The 21,997-nt window shown below is 45.7% G+C and overlaps 1 protein-coding gene across 2 annotated transcripts in view; it reads left to right on the top strand.

Moving 5' to 3' along the window:
* Window positions 1-4,262: 4,262 nt before the first annotated feature.
* LOC137642764 (N-acetylgalactosaminyltransferase 6-like) overlaps window positions 4,263-21,997 on the top strand; it is a 261,626-nt gene continuing 243,891 nt past the window's right edge. For both annotated transcript variants that reach the window (XM_068375609.1, XM_068375608.1), the window contains exon 1: window positions 4,263-4,394. The gene's annotated coding sequence lies outside the window, so the exon portion shown is untranslated. The remainder of the gene's footprint in view (window positions 4,395-21,997) is intronic.

Below are 21,997 nucleotides of genomic sequence, written 5' to 3'. Positions count from 1 at the left end.
TCCTCGTCCTGTGGTACGGTTCCCTCAGTCCAGATAGATAGTTTATATCTATTTCTGCAAGGTTAGATGGTTAGCTTTAGTAAGGTTGCAGGTTTTTTATATGGGAAGGTAGTTTTCTGAAGTCTAGTCAAGTTGTTGGTCCTACCCCTTTGACAGACTCGATTGAGTTGTTTGCAGCGTAGCAGGTCTACTCCTGGCTGAACACTCCTAAGGGAAAGCGACTCTAGAGGCAGTTACCTTTGAAGTCAGCTACCTTAGCAGGTAAGGAATCAAGGTGTTTGTTCTCCTACAACTCTTTTGTTGTTTCCCCAACTATGTTTCCAAATGTGTGAATCAGCTATATATATATAACTGCCAGGTAAGTTCTATTCATAAAAATGGAGTTTTTATGATAAAACAAAGTTTTATGAATACTTACCTGGCAGTTATATTTATATTTTAAAGCCCACCCACCTCCCCTCAGGAGACAGGTCGGGCAAAGATAATCTGAGGAACAGAAAACGGGAATGATTCCAAGTACCACCCTGTAAGGGTTGTTAACCATCTAACCACACAACCACCACAAGGCGGTTGCCGCGATTTTAGATTAAATTCTGCCGCAGTCGGAGACTCAGCTATATATATATAACTGCCAGGTAAGTATTCATAAAACTTTGTTTTATCATAAAAACTCCATTTTTCACTGTCGGATATAAATTATTTTTATTATTATTATTGTTATTTGCTAAGCTACAACCCTAGTTGGAAAAGCAGGATGCTATAAGCCCAGGGGCCCCAACAGTGAAAATAGCCCAGTGAGGAAAGGAAACAAGGAAAAATAAAATAATTTAAGAACAGTAACATTATTTAAATAAATATTTATTATATAAACTGTAAAAACTAACAAAACAAGAGGAAGAGAAATTATATAGAATATTGTGCCTGAGTGTACCCTCAAGCAAGAGAACTCTAATCCAAGACAGTGGAAGACCATGGTACAGAGGCTATGGTACTACCTAAGACTAGAGAACAATGGTTTAATTTTGGAGTGTCCTTCTCCTAGAAGAGCTGCTTACCATAGCTAAAGAGTCTCTTCTACCCTTACAGAGAGGAAAGTAGCCACTGAACAATTACAGTGTAGTTGTTAACCCCTGGGGTGAAGAAGAATTGTTTGGTAATCTCAGTGTTAAGTGTATGAGAATAGAGTAGAATCTGTAAAGAATAGGCCAGACTATTCAGTGTATGTATAGGCAAAGGGAAAGAACCATAACCAGAGAGAAGGATCCACTGTAGTACTGTCCGACCAGTCAAAGGACCCCATAACTCTCTAGCGGTACTTTATGATAACCTACATAACATTTACTCTTTCAGAATACAAGCTTTTGTTCTTTACAAATATATGTTTTAACGCGAGCTGGATTTAGCCATCAAAACTTTCACGGAAGGTGTCAACAACTCTCCGCTGCTAGTTAGTTGGTCTAGCAGATGTAGACCAAGGTCCCTGCTCGCAGACTCACCCAGTGAGCTCTGTTCACTTTTGGCTACGGTCAAGTGCAGACGTATCCTCGCTCTGTTCTTGTTATTCCTATTTACCTGGCTAAATAACTGAAAATTTCCCTCTTCTTTTCAGGAGTGTTTGGTTATTGAGGACTGCCAACATGCGGGTTTGTCCGGTATATTGGGCAGTCTAGGGGTACCTTTCTTTTACAGATGACACTCCTTCACAGAGGTTTTTCCTTACGCTGAGTGTTGGAAGTGGTCGTCCTTCCAGTGGGAGCGTTACAGTAGACTTAGGAAGAGGAAGTCTAAAACTGATTGTTCGCCTTCAAGTTCATCCTCGAAGTCGAAGAAGTCCTGTTTTCTCTTTCCTGTGGCTTGTACCTTCCTCCTGGTTTAAAGGTTTAAAGCCCGCTCATGAATGGCAGAGGCAAGGGACAGTGACATTGCCTTACCAAGCAGGACAGTGCCCTAGAGACTGGCCGTATATACCTATGATATATACCTATGATCAGCACCCAAGTTAGGACTGGGGAGGGTCAGGTAATGGCTGCTGATGACTCAGCAGGTAGACATATAGGCTCTCCCAAACACCCTATCCTTAACTCACAAAGATGGTGTGGTTGCAACAACCAAAGGAACTAACAAGTTTGAGTGGGACTTAAACTCTAGTCTGGAGATCATCAGGCAGGGACGTTTCCAATACGCCACCACAACCTTCCAGTTCAGCTTTTTCAGAAAGCCTATCGAATAAGATTGATGAACGTTTGACTCCTGGCCAACCTTCGGGTCCAGAAAACTCCACAGCTACCCCTAGTGGCACCTCCCCACCTTTAGGGAATCTACCTCTCGATGCATTGCCTCAATTATAGCCTTCCTTGGGGCTTTTGGGTTCCCCCCGAAGGAACAGCTGTTAGAGATGTTGAAGTTTGGGGTACTGCAAGAGCATATATCTGCCTACACTGGGGTTGGTCTTGATCTTCTTCACTGGGCTGCTGGAGGGGAGTCCCTTCCAGTTGGTAATGTGCCCCCAGTGGATACCTCCTCTGGAATTCCGCGGCCACTTGAGGAATTGCATGTGGGTTCTCTTCGGAATTCCAGCCTTGCACACTCACGTTGAATTTGTTTGGCCTCTCAACCCTTCAAGGATGGAAGACGCTCTAGCCAGCGCAAAAGGTCTTTCTCCTTTGAGTGATCTCCCTCTTGAGTGCGTGTAAGCTAGTGTCTGACTCGTCACCACCTCTCACTAGCTACCTAGAGCTAGGCCTTTCAGAACATTCTGGTGATCGTGACCAACGACTCACAGGAGTCGGAAGCACCTTCTACTCTGCAAGTCTATGGCGTCTGCTCCTTCGGGGGTAGTGCCAGTTTGGTCTGAAGACTGTGTGCAGCAGCAGCAAACCAAACCAACCAAACCAACCTTAGTGTGCTCGCCCCCACCTGGGCACACGCAAGGTACTGGTGACTCGCAAACCATCTGCAAGTCCTTACTGTATACGAAAGTTCGCTTGCCTGTTTGTGGAGCTCAAGGTAGTAAGCAAACAGGTCATGGTCTGGTGATCATGTTTGCCCTCGTGAAACATTGCCTAACGTCTCTGCGCCTGGTTATGATCAGTTCCCTTCTCCTTTGGCATGCTCCACTGCTGCAGTATACACTCGATCGAATTTTTTTTCACCAAGGCGAAGTGTGGGCTTATGAATAGCCTGTGCGTGAACATTACTCGCTGCCTCGAGGCTTTCTGGCTGCCTCCTCATTCTGGAGGGACACGTCATAGTTTCAGGAACTGTCATGCAAGCTATGACTGGTCCTAGGACAGCCTGATTACCAGAGAAACCACTAGGGCCAGTATCTATCCCCTTATAGTGTCAGGATCTCTAGGGAGCTCTAGTTCCCCTTTGGATCCAGTCCCCGATGTTTCTTCATCTCATGGTCACGTGTAAAGGTATTAGCGATACCTGCATTCCAAGGCTTTCCATCCCAAGCCAGATCCCGTATGGGAGAAATTAGATGAATTTTAATGATCTATTGAAGGTTTTGTCTCACTGTTGTGTGAAGTTCATGGAGTAAGATTTTTGGCGAAGCCTAAAATTAAAATTTAAGACACTGACATTGTGGGTTAGTATTATCTTAATGTAGCTCTAGACTGGCTCTGTCCTTGTAGGTGGTATAGTAAATAGAAATTAATATCATCCTTACGTGACTTGGTTGAAGAATAATTAAGCACTGACTTAGCTTATACCTTCATATAGATGAATGTTGAGATTTAAGGCATTCCAGAGTAAAAAAAAAGAAAAAGTATATTAAAAACACTTCAAATTATTACTGTATAAGCTGTCTTGACCAAAGGGACTTGAACAAACTACTTTCTGACTATGACATGCTTCATTTAGTTACTCTAAGTACTAGGTAGAATAATGTATATACAGAATAATAATGATTCAAAGTCTAGTGAATGTAAACTGTAAAAGATTGGTATTGAGATTTTATTGATTTCTTGAAGCTAACTATTGTAGTGCTGGAAGGTACAGTATCTCGTTCGTATAGTGCCAATAGAAATGAATTTATTTAATTACCTTCAAATAATGTAAATTATATTATACGTAGTCGTGAACTGTTAAGCTTATTTTAAAGATTTTCTAATACAGTACAGTACTATAATACTGATTAAGTGAAGGTACTGTACTTTATGTAAATTTAATTAATTTCCTTGTATGAATTTTCCTAAAGTTATGAAGATTCATTGCCAAGCAGAAATATTATTTATAAATTGTTTTCTCTTCTTTAGGTTCCTAAGGGCCGACATACATAACAGTGCTTCAGGCGGTGAAAGGAAGTTTTTGCCCTCGATCATTATTTACGTGTATTGAAGATTAATATTGACAAGGCAAAGGTTCAACTTGATCAGCTCCTAGAAACAGTAAGTAGGTGACAGTTGTACTGTAAAATTGACTTAGTTTATCATAAATGACCAGGTGTTACAGAATAGAGGAGACAGGAGATTCAGTATTTTTTCTCCCATTGATGTCTGTGAAGTGTATATCACCATCCTAGTTGCTTCTTCCTTTATATTTATTATACTGTATATTAAAATGATCTTTGTCCCGACGCAAGATACAAACCTTCTGCTCTTTAACATAGCATTGTTATTTCGGCGGAGCTGAAAACTAGTCGAAACTGAAGTGAACCAGGGTTTAACTACCCACTGCTAGTTAATGGGGGTCGCGAGGGTGTATTTACCCACGGCTCCCACCACTGGAGACTAACCATCACTTTTTATTTCAGCTCGGTAGAGTGTAGACGTGTCTCACTCGCCGGTTAACCTCTACTGGCTGGAACTAATTTCTTTTCTCTTTTTCTCTTTCAAGTGTGCCTGCCCGTGAGGTCCAACCATGCGACTTTGTCCAGGCCGTGAAGGGCGCCGTTGAGGCACCTTCATGTCCTCGGAGGAGACGGATCCTCACAGTCTCTGTCCTTCGTACCGAGGTCATTCGTGTTCGAAGGAATCTCCCTGTAGTGTGTGTTGGGAGTGGTTGCCCTCCCCGTGGGTGAGGTTTGATAGGCGGAAGAAGAAGTAGTCTTAGAGCGGTTCTTCCCCTTCGGGTTCAGCCTCGAAGGGGAAGAAATCCAGACTTCTACTCCTCCATCTTGATCTTCCCATCCAGATTCTACTTGACCGGCTTCCTCAGGGGGAACGGTCTGGTATGAGTGGTGCCTTGGTAACGCCGGGACAACCTCGTTCAGGGTCTCCTCCCATTGTCTCCCTTAGAGAGGCAGTAAGGGAGCCTTCCGCAGGGGAGTCCCTCTCGACGACGCTGTTTGTCTACTGTAGCCCTCCTTGGGGTTGACGGGTTCACCATCAAAGGAGAAGCTACAGAAGGTCTTGTGTTTGGGTGTGCGCATGCACTCAAGCGCTGAATCCTGTTCTTCTGCTTTCCCCGACGTTCCACCTGCTTCGGCGGGTAGACTAGAGCAGTTAAGGACAAGCACTCCTCGGAGAGACTTGGCCAGAGACCGTCAGGTCTCAGGATAGAGTTCCGGCTTTGTGCCAGAGGTTGTTCAGGGTGTTAATCCTCTTTCCAGGCTTGCCTGATGGGAGGAAAAACAACTTGGACAACTGGAAAGTTCGCCTTCCAGCGTTGCATGGCTGAGGAAAGATGAAGCGACACAACCTTCGGAGCGCCATCTTCCTCGTGCGCCAGGCGATGCGCATTCAGAAGGAGGAGTCAATCGATCTTCTCGTAGGTGAGAGGATAGATCTTCTCCGACCCTCTCTTCTGAGCGCCAACTCAATCATGCGCCAGGTGATGCGCGTTCAGAAGGAGGAGTCGTTCAATCTTCTCCAACCCCTCTCTTAGCGCCACCTCCCTCGTGCGCCAGACGATGTGCGTTCAGAAGATGGAGTCGATCGATCATCTCGTATGTGAGAGGAGAGATCTTCTCCGACCCTCTCTTCTGATTGGCAACTCCCTCGCCCGCGAGGCAACACGCTATCAGGAGAGAGAGGTGAGGATCTTTCCTTATGCTTGCAAGAGGAAAGATCTTCTCCTGAGTGGTGTCCTCCATGAGGATACCACCGAAAGGTATTGAATTCGTCCATACCACGCTCCAGTCCAGTGGAGCACAGCTTTCTGGAGCTGGACGACAAAAGAGGGTGGAGTTTTCCATCTGTTCTCCCAACCTCGTCATCACACCCGTTTCGCGAGACCATCCTCTTACAATAGCGGGGTAAATTTTGCCAGTCTCACTGCAGACAAGCGCTCAACCCCCTGTCACTCCTCACCGCGCTTTTCTCCCTCAGGAGAACAGGTGAGCTGGAGAGCTTCGATTATCAACGCTCTCGGACAGGGTCTTGTACCTTTGCCGAAGGCGCAGAAGCTACATGCGTTGTCTCATGCCTTTCCTTCTAGCGAGAAGGATAAAAGAGCTTATCCACTGGAAGCGAGGAAAACTGATTCTCGTCAAGTGAATGGGGTACACGCTCAAGCGATCACTATTATAGGGTTGAGAAGAGGGTGGAGGTAAGCGAGCACGCTGTCTCGCCGTGCCAACCAACCTCTCGTCAAGGTCGTTCACCTCGCCGTTGTTCACCCCGGGAGTGCTCACCTAGGAGAGGGTTGCGGTGTTCTCCCCATCCCTCCCCCTCACCTCAGTCGGTGCGATCGAAACCATCTAATCGTTGGGAGACTAATTCATCAGGTAACTTGTTAGCCAAGGATGGACCTTGGTTTCAAGACCTGGTGAAAGAACTAAACAAGCAATGGGAATCTCGAACGTTCCCCCAGCTGCAGCGGCGAAGGTTCCTGTTATTCTCCTGGAGTCTCCTAAAGGATCTAGCGAGCTTTCTGACCCCAGGCGAGCTAGCCTAGCTAGAGCGCCACAACCGCCTCCACCTCCTTCCAGGGTCTCAAAGGTATGAGGATTACCTTAAGACTAGGATCTTAAGATCATGGATCCAACCCGGGAGAGGATGGCAGCGACTCAGTTTGCGGTCGCGAGGTCGGTTAGGGAAAGAGAGTTGGCTTCTTCCCGAAAGTCTGAATCCTTTAACCTTCACCCAGTCTCTTGCTTGGAGAGCTGGAAGACAGTGAAGATCGACGATTGGGAATATCGTTCATCTCCATCGAAGGATACTCCTCTCCGAGTTGGTTCCAGGGTTGCTAAACCAGCAGAATCAACTCGTGGAAAGGAATCCTCTCTCTTGGAAGAATTTGAGGTTTAACCGAGAGAGAGGAAAGACGCGAAGACTACCTAAGAACCGGCGTTCTATGGATGAATGTCAGATTTAAAGGGGAACAGCCTTCAGTCTAAGCCGCTAATGTAAGACCTGGGCATAGCGGCCTTCCCCCCCAGAGAACGCTCGGCTTCCAAAAGGTTTTTTGTTGATGAACCTCACCCTCCCAGAGCTTCTATGGTTGTTAGCTCGAGAAAGGAAGAACCTTTAGATGACGGTTCCGAGCACCCTGCTTCTGCCAGCCCGAATGTCACACCTTCATAGCAGAAAGATTCAGATTGAATATTTCTAAAGGTTCTGGCTTGTATCAGGCAGGTTAACAACATGGAAGAGCCTGATGACATCCCCCCTGAGGGCAAGGATACATTCCTGGACCAGTTGTCTGGCGCTCCTAAACCCTCCAGACCCAGGTAGCCTTACCTTGGGGAAGAGAAGTTAAGGTAGCGAAGAAGAGAGTTTTCGCCGAAATAGCTGGCACCTCCTGCTCTCTTCGTTCGGTGGACTCCTCTAGGTCACTTCCTCCTCCTTACGTAAGGCAGAGGAAGTACTATGAAGTTGTGGGAGACGATCCTTCCCCCTTACCAGTGGATCTGGCGATTGTATCGTTGACCCAGAGGCCTTTGAAAAAACTGAGAACTCTCCTTGTGCAGTTTTCTGCTGCAGACACTGCTAACATGGAGCGGGTTGCAAAGTATGCTCTGCAATCAGCTTTATGGCTGGATTATTGGTTGGGCACGATTGGCTATGTCGTCAAGAACAAGATTTCTCCACTCCTAAGAGTAGGGAAACGCTGTTCTCTTTCCTTCACTCTGGTGCGAGAACACTCGAATTCTTGGCAGAGAACATGGTGAACCAATGGGTCAACTGGATTTTGAGACGATACGATGCAGTTGTCTCGAGATTCCAGAGGCAGGTCCCGAAGAGAGAGGCAATGGGGCTGCGCAACGCTCCAATGGATGGCCCCGCCTTGTTTGACGGGGAGGCCATTGAGAGTGTAGCGGACCGATGGAGGAGGGTGAGTCAAGACACTCTCCTCTTGTTCCTTCCTGCAGGCTCCTGCAGAGACAACAGTCTCCCAAACCTCAAACTGGCCAGAAGCAGAACGCCCCAAAGAAGAAAGACGGAAAGCCTTCCTTTCATTCCAAGGGACGCAAAGGTAAAGGCAAGAAATACCGTCGAGGACAACCATGCTAGGGAGAGGGCAATCCCCCGACCAGTCCACCAGTTGGGGGATGCCTTATGAACAGATGGCAGAGGTGGATGAATTACGGAGCCCACCCTTGGTCGACTTCCGTATTAAGAAAAGGATATATCGTCCCTTTCATCGACTTTCCCCCTCCACTGACTCAAAGTCTATCTGTGACAAGCTCCTATGCCAAGGGATCGGCAAAGGACCAGGCCCTACGGGCCAAAGTCAGGACCATGCTAGAGGAGGGTGCTCTCCAGGAGGTCCGAGGAGGGTCCCCAGGCTTTTACAGTCGCTTATTTCTTGTAGAAAAGGCGTCTTTGGTCTGGAGACCCGAAATAGACCCCTCAGCTCTGAACGAGTTTGTCCTAAAAACTCCGTTCAAAATGGAAACGGCACTAATGGTCAGACAGGCTGTCAGACCAAACGACTTCATGATCTCCTTAGACTTGAAAGACGCGTACTTCCAGATCCCAATTCATCCATCTCCAAGGAAGTACCTACGCTTTACTATGGACGATCAGATATATCAATTCAGATTGCTGTGTTTCGGCCTGTCCACAGCACCCCAGGTGTTCACAAGAGTCTTTACTCTAGTGTCCACGTGGGCGCACAAGAACAGCATTCATCTTCTTCGAGATCTTGACGATTGACTAGTTCTTGCAGACTTGAAGGAGACCCTTCTCCATCGAGAGAAACTTTTGGCCTTCTTTTAGGATCTCGGGGTCCTGATAAATCACGAGAAATTTCGTCTGCAACCTTTCAAAGAAGTGGTATATCTAGGGATGAGAATCAAGACCGCACTAGGCAAAGTCTTTCCGTCCGAGGACAAGGTGAAGAGACTGAAAGAAGTAGCGCAGGACTTCCTCACGAGAGACAAACGGACAGCCCATCGATGGCAGAAACTGTTAGGGCACCTGACTTCTTTCTCTTGAGAAGTTGGTCCCTCAGGGCTGTCTCCGCATTCGGTCACTTCAGTGGCAGCTGGAGATCTTTTGGTCTCAGCACTCAGACCCACCGGAAACACTGGTGCCGATGGGAATCAAGGGAAAAAAAGAGAGACCTGAACTAGTGGGTATTAGACACCAACCTGCTCAAGGGAGTAGATCTTCTCTCTCCTTCCCCGGACTTAATGCTCTTCACGTATGCATCAAAAGAGGCGTGGGGTGATGCTCATCTGTTACACCTGACGACATTCGACCTTTGGTCCAAATCCGAAAGGCGGTGACACATTAACCTCCTGGAAATGAAAGCCTCTTTCCTGGCTCGCAAGCATTTTCATCAGCTCCTTTCAGGACACCACGTAGTGTTGATGAGCGACAACACTACAGTGCTAGCCTACATAAACAAACAGAGGTACCTTTTCACACCACCTATGCCAACTAGCTGTAGAAATTTTCAGATGGACAGAAGACAACTCGGTGACATTAACAGCCCGCTTCATTCCTGGCAAGGAGAACATGCTGGCGGACAATCTGAGCAGGAGGACTCAGATAGTTGGTACCAAATGGTCTTTAAATCAACAGATGGCCAACAAAGTTTTAACTTTGTGGGGTTCGCCGACAATAGACCTTTTCACGACGTCTCTCAACCATAAACTTCAGGTGTACTGCTCCCCAATACTGGACCCACAGGCATTCTGGCAGGACACCTTCCAACATCCGACGGACAACATGGACGTCTATGCGTTCCCCCCTTTCTGCCTACTAAGGAGGCTTCTGAACAAGGTCAGGGCATCTCTAGACTTGATGATAACTCTAATAACTCCGCCATGGCAACATGCAGAGTGGTTTCCAGACCTTCTACATCTGCTCACAGACACACCAAGGGAACTGCCCCCACTTCCCGGTCTACTCAGACAGCCACCATTTCCCAATCTACTCAGACAGCCACCACTTCCCGATCTATTCAGGCAGCCACCACTTCCCGATCTACTCAGACAGCCACCACTTCCCGATCTACTCAGACAGCCACACGTAAATATTTTCCACTGAGCAGTGACATCGTTGCGTCTTTACGCCTGCAGGTTATCCAGCAACTCCTTGAAATAGAGGCTTTTTGAAGCCAGTTGCTACACACATGTCAGGTTACCTCCTGGACTCATCGAATGCAGTGTATCAGTCGAAGTGGAGAGTCTTTTGTGGTTGGTGTCATAGGAGGGGTATCCATCCTCTCAGTGCCTCTATCCCAACTATAGCGGATTTTTACTGTACCTCAGGGAGGAAAAACTCTATTCATTTGCAGCGGTGAAAGGCTTTCGCTCAGCCTTAAGCCTAGTCTTTGAACTGAACGGAGTGAACATTTCCTCCTTGGTGGAATTGTCCCTCCTACTTCGAAACTTTGAGCAATCTTGCCCTCAGTTGGAAGTCAGGCCACCTTTGTAGAACGTTGTCAAAGTCCTACGTTCCCTGAAAGGAGCCCCTTGCGAACTGCTGAGACAAGCCTCTAACAAGGACTTGACTCTTAAGATGGCTTTCCTGTTAGCTCTGACCTTTGCAAGTAGAGTCAGCGAGCTTCACGGCCTTTCCTACGACATCGCCCATTCAAGGGGATGAGGGCAGGTCACTCTCAGTTTCGTTCCGGAGTTTGTAGCTAAGACTCAAAATCCGGCAGTAGCTGATTGTAGGTTCAGCTCCTTCCAGATTGAGAGTCTTTGGTCGGTAAACAACGATCCTGATCAACTGTTGCTCTGGCCCGTAAGAGCTCTGAGGTTGTATCTTAAGAGAACGTTAGGAGTCAGACCTCAGATCAATAGGCTCTTTATGAGCACGGGTAGAACCAAGAGGAGAGTCACAAAGAACTCTATCTCCTCTTGAATCAGGCAGGTCATTGAAAGGGCCAGGGCTCGGGATGTCACTCTACCAAATAAACGGCCCCGTGCACACGATGTCAGAGGGGTCAGCACCTCCTTGGCATTCAAGAAAAACCTCTCAGTACAACAGGTGCTGCTCACAGGCAGGTGGAAACGTCAAACTACGTTCACTGCAGGACGTAACCCACAGGAGCCTAGACACTTTCTCAATTAGTCCTGTGGTGGCAGCTCACAACGTGATCTAACACCTCAGCTCCCTCAGGGGACAAGTAGCAGAAGATCAAGGGCGGAGGTTACCCGCGGGGTAAGTCTAGGATGAATGTGAGAGTAACTGGCTACTTACTACTTTCATCCTCCCCTCTCTTGGGGCTCAGCATCCGAGGGACTCCGCACAGCTGACATGAATTTTCTGCGGGGAGTACAGTATCACGATTTGTTGGTTACCCACCTACTCAGTAGGGAGTTTACGATCCCGACCTTGTAACAGTGGGGAGGCGGTTGGTATATGATACTGAAATGATTCCTTGTAACCTTTCAACTTCCTATGTTAATAAAACCTTTTTTTCCCTTCCAGCATCTAATAGCCCGTTTCTGTTGAAGATTGCCTGGCCCTTTTGGCCAGACACAGGCTTTTGCAATCTTGCAGCCAGTAGAAAATTGCCCAGGCCGTCATCTAAAGAGGATAACGTGGTGCGAGGATCCCTCAAGAGTCGTACAGAACTAGAGGCCATCCCGGGACAGTCTCCAGCCAGTTGGACAGTACTTCCACCCACCTAAAAGCGAGTTTGCTATGTTAAAAAGCGGAAGGTTTGTATCTTTCGTCGGGACAGACAAATTTGGGAGTACAGTACTGTAATTTGTATTTTCCCTAGCACACATTAACTTGTTGCTCTTTAATCACTGGCCTGCCAGCACCAACCCCCTAAGTCCTGAGGGAATTAAATAAAACGTGACGGTAAACACCCCCACCCCACCCCGCTAAGTAGCGGCGGGTAGTTAAACCCTGGTTAACTTCAGTTTCGACTAGTTATCAGCTCCGCCAAAATAACAATGCTATGTTAAATAGGTACAGGTTTGTATGCTAGGGAAAATAAAAATTATTCCCAAATTTGTCATATCTGGCCTGCAAACTGTAGCAAAACCTATGTTTATTATTATTATTATTGTTATTATTATATTATTATTTTATTATATATTATATTATTATTATTATTATTGTTATTATTTTGTTCCGGCGTGAAGACAAACCCTCCGCTATTTATAGGGGTATACTTTTGGCGTAGCTGAAAGACGAGCCATTATAATTTTAGTGAGGCATAACTACCCCATCTGCTAGTTAGCAGCTTGGGGGGTGGGGTAGACTGGCTACCCCGCTCACTCACACCTCTCAGCCGAGTAACCACTTTATTTTATGGCTCGGTAGAAGACGGACGTGCTGCCTTTCTCTCCCGCAAAGACTTGCCTTGATTGGTTTTCTGTTTAGTTTATTTTGTGTGTGTGTTTATCGTATACTGTACATATATATGTATGTATATATGTATACTGTATATGGAAACATACTCTTATGTTGTTAAATACTTGTACCTTTAATTACTGTTGACAACGTATCTGGCGGACTCCGCCATAAGGGAGTTGTCATTGTGTTGATACTACCTCCCCTACCTTGCTGCCCTCCCCTGCATGGGTGGCTGGCAGTTGCTCAACACTCCCGTGTGTTTGTTTAGTACTTGAGTTAAAGTTTATAACAGTTCCGCTCCCTTTCGAGGAATTCTCTTACAAGGAAGGTGACTTACAGTATTCCCCGAATAGTTCATGTTATGCAGCGGAGCTATGAATTGTAATCCATCACAACTTTTATTTCCTTTTCTACAGATAGCAGCGACGTAGAAAGCAAGGCCGATGGCTTTGATCGCTCCGGTTAATGTCCTGCGCTTCTTGTGGCAATTCATGAGCTGCCCACTTTTTGAGGTAGCACTCGTTGCCGACCTTCAACTTGAACAAGGCTTGTTGACGGGAAGCATAGAGTGCTGACAGGAGGTTCGCCTGCAGGGGTTGGAGAACGTTCCCTTACGAGGGAGTGTTAACCTTCGCCGCAGTTGGGCTGCCCCCCCCCCCCCTTCCGAAGGAGAGCTTCCTTACTTTAGCTGTTCAGCAACCTTCTTTCTTTCGGGAAGAATTGCTGACAGCCTGATGAGATCTGCTATCTCGTCACCGAAGACTGTGCTTCTTCCCCTTGAGCTGGGGAAAAGCAAGTCCAAGGCTTGTTCTTCCTTTGGGGGAAACTTCTCTCTCGTTCTCGAGAGAATGTTACGCCTATGCTTTTTTCCCATAGAGCTGGGAGAAAGCTTGTCTTAGGCTAGACTGCGGTTTTCCTGTTATGTTGACCTTTCGGGATCTCGTAACATGGTATTGCTGGGCTTGTAGGCTCTTGTGCCGAATGCTACATTGAACTTTTTGGTTCTCGTACCTTTAGTCATGCTGACACTTCGGTTTCTCGTGACAGAGAAACTGCGATTTCTTATTGCGCTGACCCTTCTGGGTCTCACAACACGGGACACACTGAACCTTCGGGTTCTCTTGACCCTTGTCATCAAGAGTTTTACTTTTATGACAGAGTGTCTTTGGACTCTCGTCGCGCAGAGTGCTCGCGCGCGCACGACCAACTCTCCGCGCGCGACCATCTCAGCGATATGTTGAAGCATGCGCAATCAGCACTATGTTGAACCCTCATGCGTGCGCAGCCACCCTCCAGTTTCCACCCAACAGGAGTTAGTGACGAGGTTCCTTGCCGCGCGAGTTCTGACAGTGTGGGGATTGGAGTTTGCGATCCTCTGTTGCTTCCCTTCCGGGCTTCCCACCTCTGGACACAGCTTCTCCTCGCACTGCGTAACGCGACAGAATAGTATCATGCGATGCTCTTCAAGCGCCGGCGGTTGACGTTGCTACGTCTCAGTCAAGAGAGGGTTCTTGCGGTTTGCCATCCTTGCGGAACCAATCTCGCCTTGCTTCAGTCCTCGGATGAAATAACATCTCTCTCACTCTCTCTCTCTCTCTCTTTTTTTTTTTTTTTTTTTTTTTTTTTTTTTTTTTTTTTTTTTTGTGGCAGGGGGTAACCCTCCTGCAAGGAGAGACATACATCAGTCTCTCCAGTCTCCTAGGCCTTCATCGCCTCAGAGACGCCCAGACCCTATCTCTAAGGGTAGGCCTGTGCCACTCTTGTCTGTCGGGAAGCCTCCCACAGGCAAGAAGGTCCAGAAACCTGCCTAGGTTCCTAAACCATGAGGGATACCTGCTGCCTAAGGGTTTCTGTCTCCCTACAGGTAACTATGACATAGTTCTTTTGGTTTCTCATCATGCTTCTGGCCGCGTGAACCCCTGTGGGCTCATACGACACGATTCCTGAAGATTCCATCGGGAATCAGCGACAGAGTTCCTGCGGGTTCTTGTCACAACAATCCCTTAGGGTCGCGCAAAATAGATTCATGATCTCTTAGGGTTGTGAGAAAGGAATTCACAAAATAAATTCAAAACCCCTTGGTTCTCTTCGCGGCGAATCTCTCGATTCCCGTGATCCAGAGTTTTTCCCGAAAACTTTATGGTCGACCTTCCCCCCTTACGGAATGGGGGATGTTTCGTCACTCTACACTCCCAGCTGATTACTATGTCAGCTAGGCTGGTCTCGCCAGCACCGATCCTTTCGTTTTCTAACGAATCACCGTCATCTTCCCTCCACCCACCCACTTCGAGTGGTTGGGTTAGCAGGTGGCTTGTGATTCTTTCTCCTCTTAGAGAAACCCTCAACTGGCAGGGCGGAAGCTAGCTGGAATGAAAATGTTTTACATTCCAGTTCATTTCCCCTGGCAGGCCTTGCCTGAATTAGACAGTAGTTTTCAAGCGTTTGTTGTCAACTCCTTCGGGCAAGCGGTCGATGGCAATCTAAAGTCTGGTCTTGTTGAACCAAACCGCCACTTACGAGACTTCACCCTTTTTGGAAGACACTCGTTCCTGAGAGGTTTTACATAACTTCAACGGGTGTTGTTAAAACTTCATAAAGGCTGTAAGCCTTCCCTGAGCATGCGCTCTATTCAAGAGAAAACTGTGAAGCACAGTGAGCCCTCGCTACTTCGCGGTTCGACCATCGCGGATTCACCACTTGGCGGGTTTTTTTTCATAACCCATATATATAAACATATCGTGGATTTTCCGGAAATTTCGAAAATACCGCGATATATGAAGACCCCAAATACGATTTTTCGTTACCTGTAATTCCATTAATACTGTAATTAGTAATATCTGCTCTTATTGATTGTTTATTGCATTACATATGACATATAATTCAGTACAGAAAGAAATAAAACACGAAAAGAGAATGTGATCATACGATAATTCAGTATACAGTACGTAGTAAAATTAAATAGAACATGAAACGCAAATCAGATGCAGTCATACCATATTAGAATGGTGTAAGGCTGCTGATGGCTACTACTGTACTACAAATGGAATGGATGTGCACCTTTTCCATGAATCTTTTGTATGTATACGTACGTAGTACTGCATCCAATAATATTCTTTGTTGCAAAAATCACATCTCGAATAAGCGTACGAGAGAGAGAGAGAGAGAGAGGAGAGAGAGAGAGAGAGAGAGAGAGAGAGAGAGAGAGAGAGAGAGAGAGACATATCCTACAACAAAACAAGCGTAAAATGGCGTACGTAAAGCTGTACTGTATACGTAGGGTACCTTGTACTTTGAATTGGTAACTACTACGTAGCATATAAGACGGATTGTGATTGGTTCAAGCGCTGATAGATGACGAATCAGAACCCAAGTTTTGTAATCTAGCCTGTGATTGGTGTTTTGACCGCTTCTCCAACCTGCAGCATCTTTTCGCGGCCACTTTGTCTCCCGCCGTATCGCTGTGTAGATGTTGCTACGTTATTGTGAACTTTAATCTGTGCTGTGCATGACTGTTTTAAGTTGAACTTTTTGTTGAACTTTCTGTTAAACCCTACTGTACAATGGCTCCCAAGCGTTCTGCTTCTACTAAGGCTGGTATTGAGCCTAAACGCCACCGAAAGATGATGACGATTGCTGAGAAGGTGACGCTTCTCGATATGTTAAAAGACGGTAGAAGTTACGCGGCCGCAGCCCGCCATTTTGGAGTGAACGAATCCACCGTTCGCTATATCAAGAGGGACGAGGCGAACATTAGAAAGACGGCCACCATCACCTTTAGCAGGTCAGCGAAGCGAGTCGTTACCACGCGTAATAAAACGATCGTACGCATGGAAGGTGCTTTAGCAGTGTGGATTGCCGACTGCCGGAAGAAGAACATAGCCTTGGATACGAACACCATCCGAACGAAGGCTTTGAGCTTGTATGAGAATTTTGCGGCAAAGGAACCTGAAGACGACGATGGCGACCATGCTGAAGAAGATGATGATGTAGATGAACCTCAACCAGGGACATCCACTGATTCCCAGTGTCAGAAACAATGTTTTTCCGCCAGCAAAGGATGGTTCGCGAAGTTTCAGAAACGCTTCGCCCTGAAAAGCGTTTCCCTGCATGGCGAGGCTGCTTCCGCTGACACTGCCGCTGCTGAAACTTACGCGAACGAGACGTTCAAGAATATCATCGCTGAAGGTGGATACAAGCCGGAACAAGTGTTTAATATGGATGAGACCGGCTTGTTTTGGAAGAGAATGCCGTCGTGAACTTTCCTGTTCAAAGAAGAAGCCAAAGCCTCTGGCTTTAAAGCATTCAAGGATCGCGTTACCCTCGTGATGTGTGGCAATGCTGCTGGATTTTTGCTAAAGCCGGGGCTTATTTACAAGTCGAAAAATCCTCGCGCTTTGAAAAATAAGAATAAGAATCTCCTTCCCGTGTACTGGATGCATAATCCAAAAGCATGGATTACGAAGATGCTGACCTCCAACTGGTTCTACCAGTGTTTCATCCCCCAAGTCAGTAAATATCTCTTAGAGAAGGGCTTGCCATTCAAGATCCTTCTCCTTATGGATAATGCTGGTGGACATGCAACTGACCTGTCGCATGAGGGCATTCAGTTTGAGTTCCTGCCACCCAACACCACGTCATTAATTCAACCGATGGACCAGGGGGTTATCAGGGCGTTCAAGGCCCTCTACACGAAGAATACCTTGGCGGACCTCGTTGCGTGTGTGGATGCTGCCCAAGAAGATGAAGATGAAGATTTTAATTTGAAGGCGTATTGGCGGAAGTACACCATAGCCACGTGCCTGCAGAACATTCAGAAGGCACTGCAAGAAATGAAACCTGCAACCGTTAATGCGAGCTGGAAGAAGTTGTGGCCTCAGATTGTTTACGACGACGAGGGATTTACTCCGTCTGAAATCCAACACTCTGCAATACGCAAATCTGTGCAGTTGGCTGCGATAATTGGAGGTGACGGGTTTGGCGACATGACGACAGAAGACGTTGACGAGTTGTTGGACTGCCATTCCCAGCCCATAACTGACGCAGACCTAGAAGACCTGACGAAATCGGCCAGTGAAGAAGAGAGCGAAACACAGGAAGAGACCCAAGAAAATGTCGAAGAAACGGGCTTAACATTAGAACGGCTTGCCAAGTTCTGCAACCATGTGAAGGAGGTGAAAGAAATGTCGCAAGAGTGGGACGAGGATATGGTTCGGTCTATGCAATTCTGCAACAAGATCGATGACATCATGACTCCCTACAGGATGCTCTTCGAGCGAAAAAGGAAGCAGCGGCAGCAACTTCCGATCACAATGTTCTTCCAGCCTCGCAAAAAAGAGCCAGTTCCTCCTGCTAGTACGCCTTCGGAAGAAATTGAAGAAGTTTCCCAGGAAGAAGTTGAAGAGGTGTCCCAGGAAGAGACGTAAAATACTATCATTGGCTGCACAGTAGAAGACATTATCAGCTTCATCATCATCATTTCTACTGTGCAGCAAATTCATCGCCATCATCATTCAAGTTTTACTTCAACTTCTTTCGTGGTGAGTACAGTAACAATATTTTTTACTTTAATATTCTAACATTTTAATATTTGTGCCTGTTTTAGTTTAGTATGCATTAAGTTGAAGGGAAGGTTTTAAAAGTCTGAAGAGTATACATGATGTAACCTATCATATTTTTTTTGTTTAAAATTTACATTTACGTACGTAAAACAATCTCTCTCTCTCTCTCTCTCTCTCTCTCTCTCTCTCTCTCTCTCTCTCTCGTAAATTGTTTTCCTGCTTTGCTACGTACAGTATGTACTGTATGATTTTATATAGATACGGTAAATAATATTTGTAATAACATATTTTCTAAAAGTTTTTACTGTAATATCATTATTTATCACTTTCATCATGCGCGTTAAATGCCTTGTTTGTTTACTGAGCGTGGTTGTTTACTGAGCGTACTTTATGACGCCGTCGTTTCAGGCGGCGTCATAAAGAAAAACATTTCATTTGGAAGTCCTAAGAAAAATTAAGTAAAACATTGGTAATAACAAAATCAACATACTGTACTGAATAATCAATATAATCGATGCAAAAACTAACCTATACACAGATGTGTAAATGCGTTTGTTTCTTCATTATGATGAGAGATAAACGTAAACAAAACATTGGTTGCCATTTTTTATCGTGCTTTTTGGCGTGTTTAGGAAACGCATGATATAAAATCGCCTTTAATATTTGTGCCTGTTTTAGTTTAGGGTACTGTAGTACATGCATTAAGTGTTCTGTACATTAAAGGGTAGTTTGTTAACAGTACTACGTACAAGGGAAGGTTTTAAAAGTCTGAATATACATGTTAAATAAATAGGTAAATATTGTGTCACTACTTCGCGGATTTTCACCTATCGCGGTCGGGTCTGGAACCTATCTACCACGATAAACGAGGGCTCACTGTAATTGTCATAAACTCGGGTTCTACCGTTTGATTGAGTCAGTCTCATCTTGTCATTGTACAGTACCTCGAGTACGACGACTTATCGTTTTTCACAATAGGCTTCTGAGACTTTTTATTCTACCCTTACAGGGTTATTGTCTTAAGCAATTCGTCCCTAAGGAGCAGTGTTAGCTTACGTTTTAGAATGATAGCAACAGCATGATCAGCTTTTCATTACGTTTAAGAACGTTTTAAACCCCGCCCACAGGGGATCAGACATCCTTGTCCGTGTATGAACACTGGACTGTATACAGTACTTTGTTAGAGAACATATGCGCTCTCATTCAAAAAATTACTACAGCTAGTCTACGATCAAAAATTCCATGGGCAATAATATTGCGATTCGTCGCACATGCATTATTCCCTCAACCGGATTCGTTGCAAATGCTTCCTGGGGGCAGAGATTACACGTGCGCTAGCGCAGATGGGCAAGTACATATGCGTGCAAGCGATCTTTCTGCCAATAAGGGCTATGTACATCTTGCAATTAGAATTCCATTCTATTAAGTTGTATAGCTATATCCTTTACTGAAACCAGGTTATTCAGTACATTACTTGGCCACTTTTCTGTAACCAGACATATGGCATTTACATTCTGCCTTCTTATAGGCACTTCTTCCTTTCTCCCGATCAGAAGTCTTAGTTTCCTACAATGACTGTGACTGGAAACTTCACACAACTAAGGAACATTCAATACTTATGCTATTTTACCGATCTGAGACGGAGAAGTACGAACGTTTTCATCTTAAGAATGAGGAATCTCCGTTACGAACATTTTCAACGTTCTCCAACTGAGTTCCTGACACAACTTTTAAGTCGAGCTACGCCCGTATGCTTGTAATGCTCACAGTTCGGTGTTACTACTCCGTAGTAGATTTATGCTTATTACCCATCCAACAATAGATTGAACATACGTCTCAATCTTTTCTTTGGGTTGGTTGGATGTGTTCGGTAGTTACCGACCGGTCTCCTGTCCGGAATGCGATCTTTATGGAGATTCGCTCTTATACCTTTTAGGAGGTAGTAGGTCGGTTGGCCAGGGCACCAGCCACCCGTTAAGATACTGCCGCTAGAGAGTTATGGGGTCCTTTGACTGGCCAGACAGTGCTACATTGGATCCGTCTCTTTGGTTACGATTCACTTTCCCCTTACCTACACATACACCAAATAGTCTGGCATATTCTTTACAGATTCTACTCTGTCCTCATACACCTGACAACACTGAGATTTCCAAACAATTCTTCTGCACTCAAGGGGTTAACTACTGCACTGTAATTGTTCAGTGGCTACTTTCCTCTTGGTAGGGGTGGAAGAGACTCTTTAGCTATGGTAAGCAGCTCTTCTAGGAGAAGGACACTCCAAAATCAGACCCTTGTTCTCTAATCTTAGATAGGGCCATAGCCTCTGTACCATGGTCTTTCACTGTCTTGGGTTAGAGTTCTCGTGCTTGAAGGTACACTCTAGCACACTATTCTATGTTATTTATCTTCCTCTCATTTTGTTAGGTTTTATAGTTTATATAGGGAATATTTATTTTAATGTTACTTTTCTTAAAATATTTCATTTTTCCTTGTTTCCTTTCCTCACCGGGCTATTTTCCCTGTTGGGCTCCCTGGGCTTATAGCATCCTGCTTTTCCAACTAGGATTGTAGCTTAGCAAGTAATAATAATAATAATAATAATAATAATAATAATAATAATAATAATAATAATAATAATAGCATAAGCTCTACCGACTAACTGGTTTACCGTTTGGTATAATAATAATAATAATAATAATAATAATAATAATAATAATAATAATAATAGCATAAGCTCTACCGACTAACTGGTTTACCATTTGGTATCGGTCGTATTCGGCCAACCCCCACTAGATTGGTGGCAGTTGGAGGGAGGACAGGCTCCTCCCCTTCATTGCAAGAACTTGCAAGTAGTTGCACGTCTTGACATCACCTGAAGATGTGTGCATTGCTATGCAATTCCCGGACCTACTGCAGCTCCCGATGGAGTTCTGAGGGATCTTCCACCACGACACAATCTTCCAAGCAGCCACATGCCAACACTTTCCAAAGACTTAGCCTTGCTTTGACTTCACCTCTGAAAACAGTCCTACACCTCCTCTCTCAGAAAGGCCTTTCGCAACGAGTTGCGGAAAAAATGTCTAGACACCTCAGACACTTTTCAACGTCAGTCTTCCAGGCAAACTGTTCGGTCCTTTGTGACTGATATCGTGGAAGGGGATTCTCCCTTCGATGCTTTTACTCATACAAAGTTTGAGATAACTTGTCCCCCGTCGGATCTCAACCTCCTCCTGGGAACGTGGTTTGGGTCCTTCAGTCGCTGAAAACCCCTCTTGACGAACCTTTATGCCAGGCAGTAGAAACATGGAATGCGGCCCTTTCTACTCACTTGGGCTTTGACCAAGAGAGTGTTGTATGATCCATCTTCTGATGTCTCCTACTCTAGGAGACGGGGAAAAGTAATCCTCAACAGAGTCCCTGAGTTTATTGCCAAGACTCAAAATCCGAGTGTGCTGTACCCTAGGTGCGGCCCATTTCGGATAGTCTTCGTTTAGTAACTGAAGACCCTTTCAACTGAGGTTTTACCCAGTGAGGAGCCTGTGGTGTTACCTTAAAAGAATGACACCAGCTGGCCCCCGTGTGTCGGCACTGTTGAACAGCACGGGGAAGGTCAAGAGGAGGATCACATGGATTTCCTTCCCCTCAGGGATTGGAAGGCTATTGAGTTTGCTCTCAATCTAGACCCTCCTCCATCCTAGGATCCAGAGCTTGTAACGTCAGTGGCGTTGCTACGTCCCTGGCGTTCAAGAAACTACTCTGTGACGCAGATACTGTAAG

The sequence above is a fragment of the Palaemon carinicauda genome, chromosome 6 (genome assembly GCF_036898095.1).
Source record: "Palaemon carinicauda isolate YSFRI2023 chromosome 6, ASM3689809v2, whole genome shotgun sequence".
NCBI classification, from domain to species: domain Eukaryota; kingdom Metazoa; phylum Arthropoda; class Malacostraca; order Decapoda; family Palaemonidae; genus Palaemon; species Palaemon carinicauda.
This window is presented reverse-complemented; position numbering and strand designations above follow the sequence as displayed.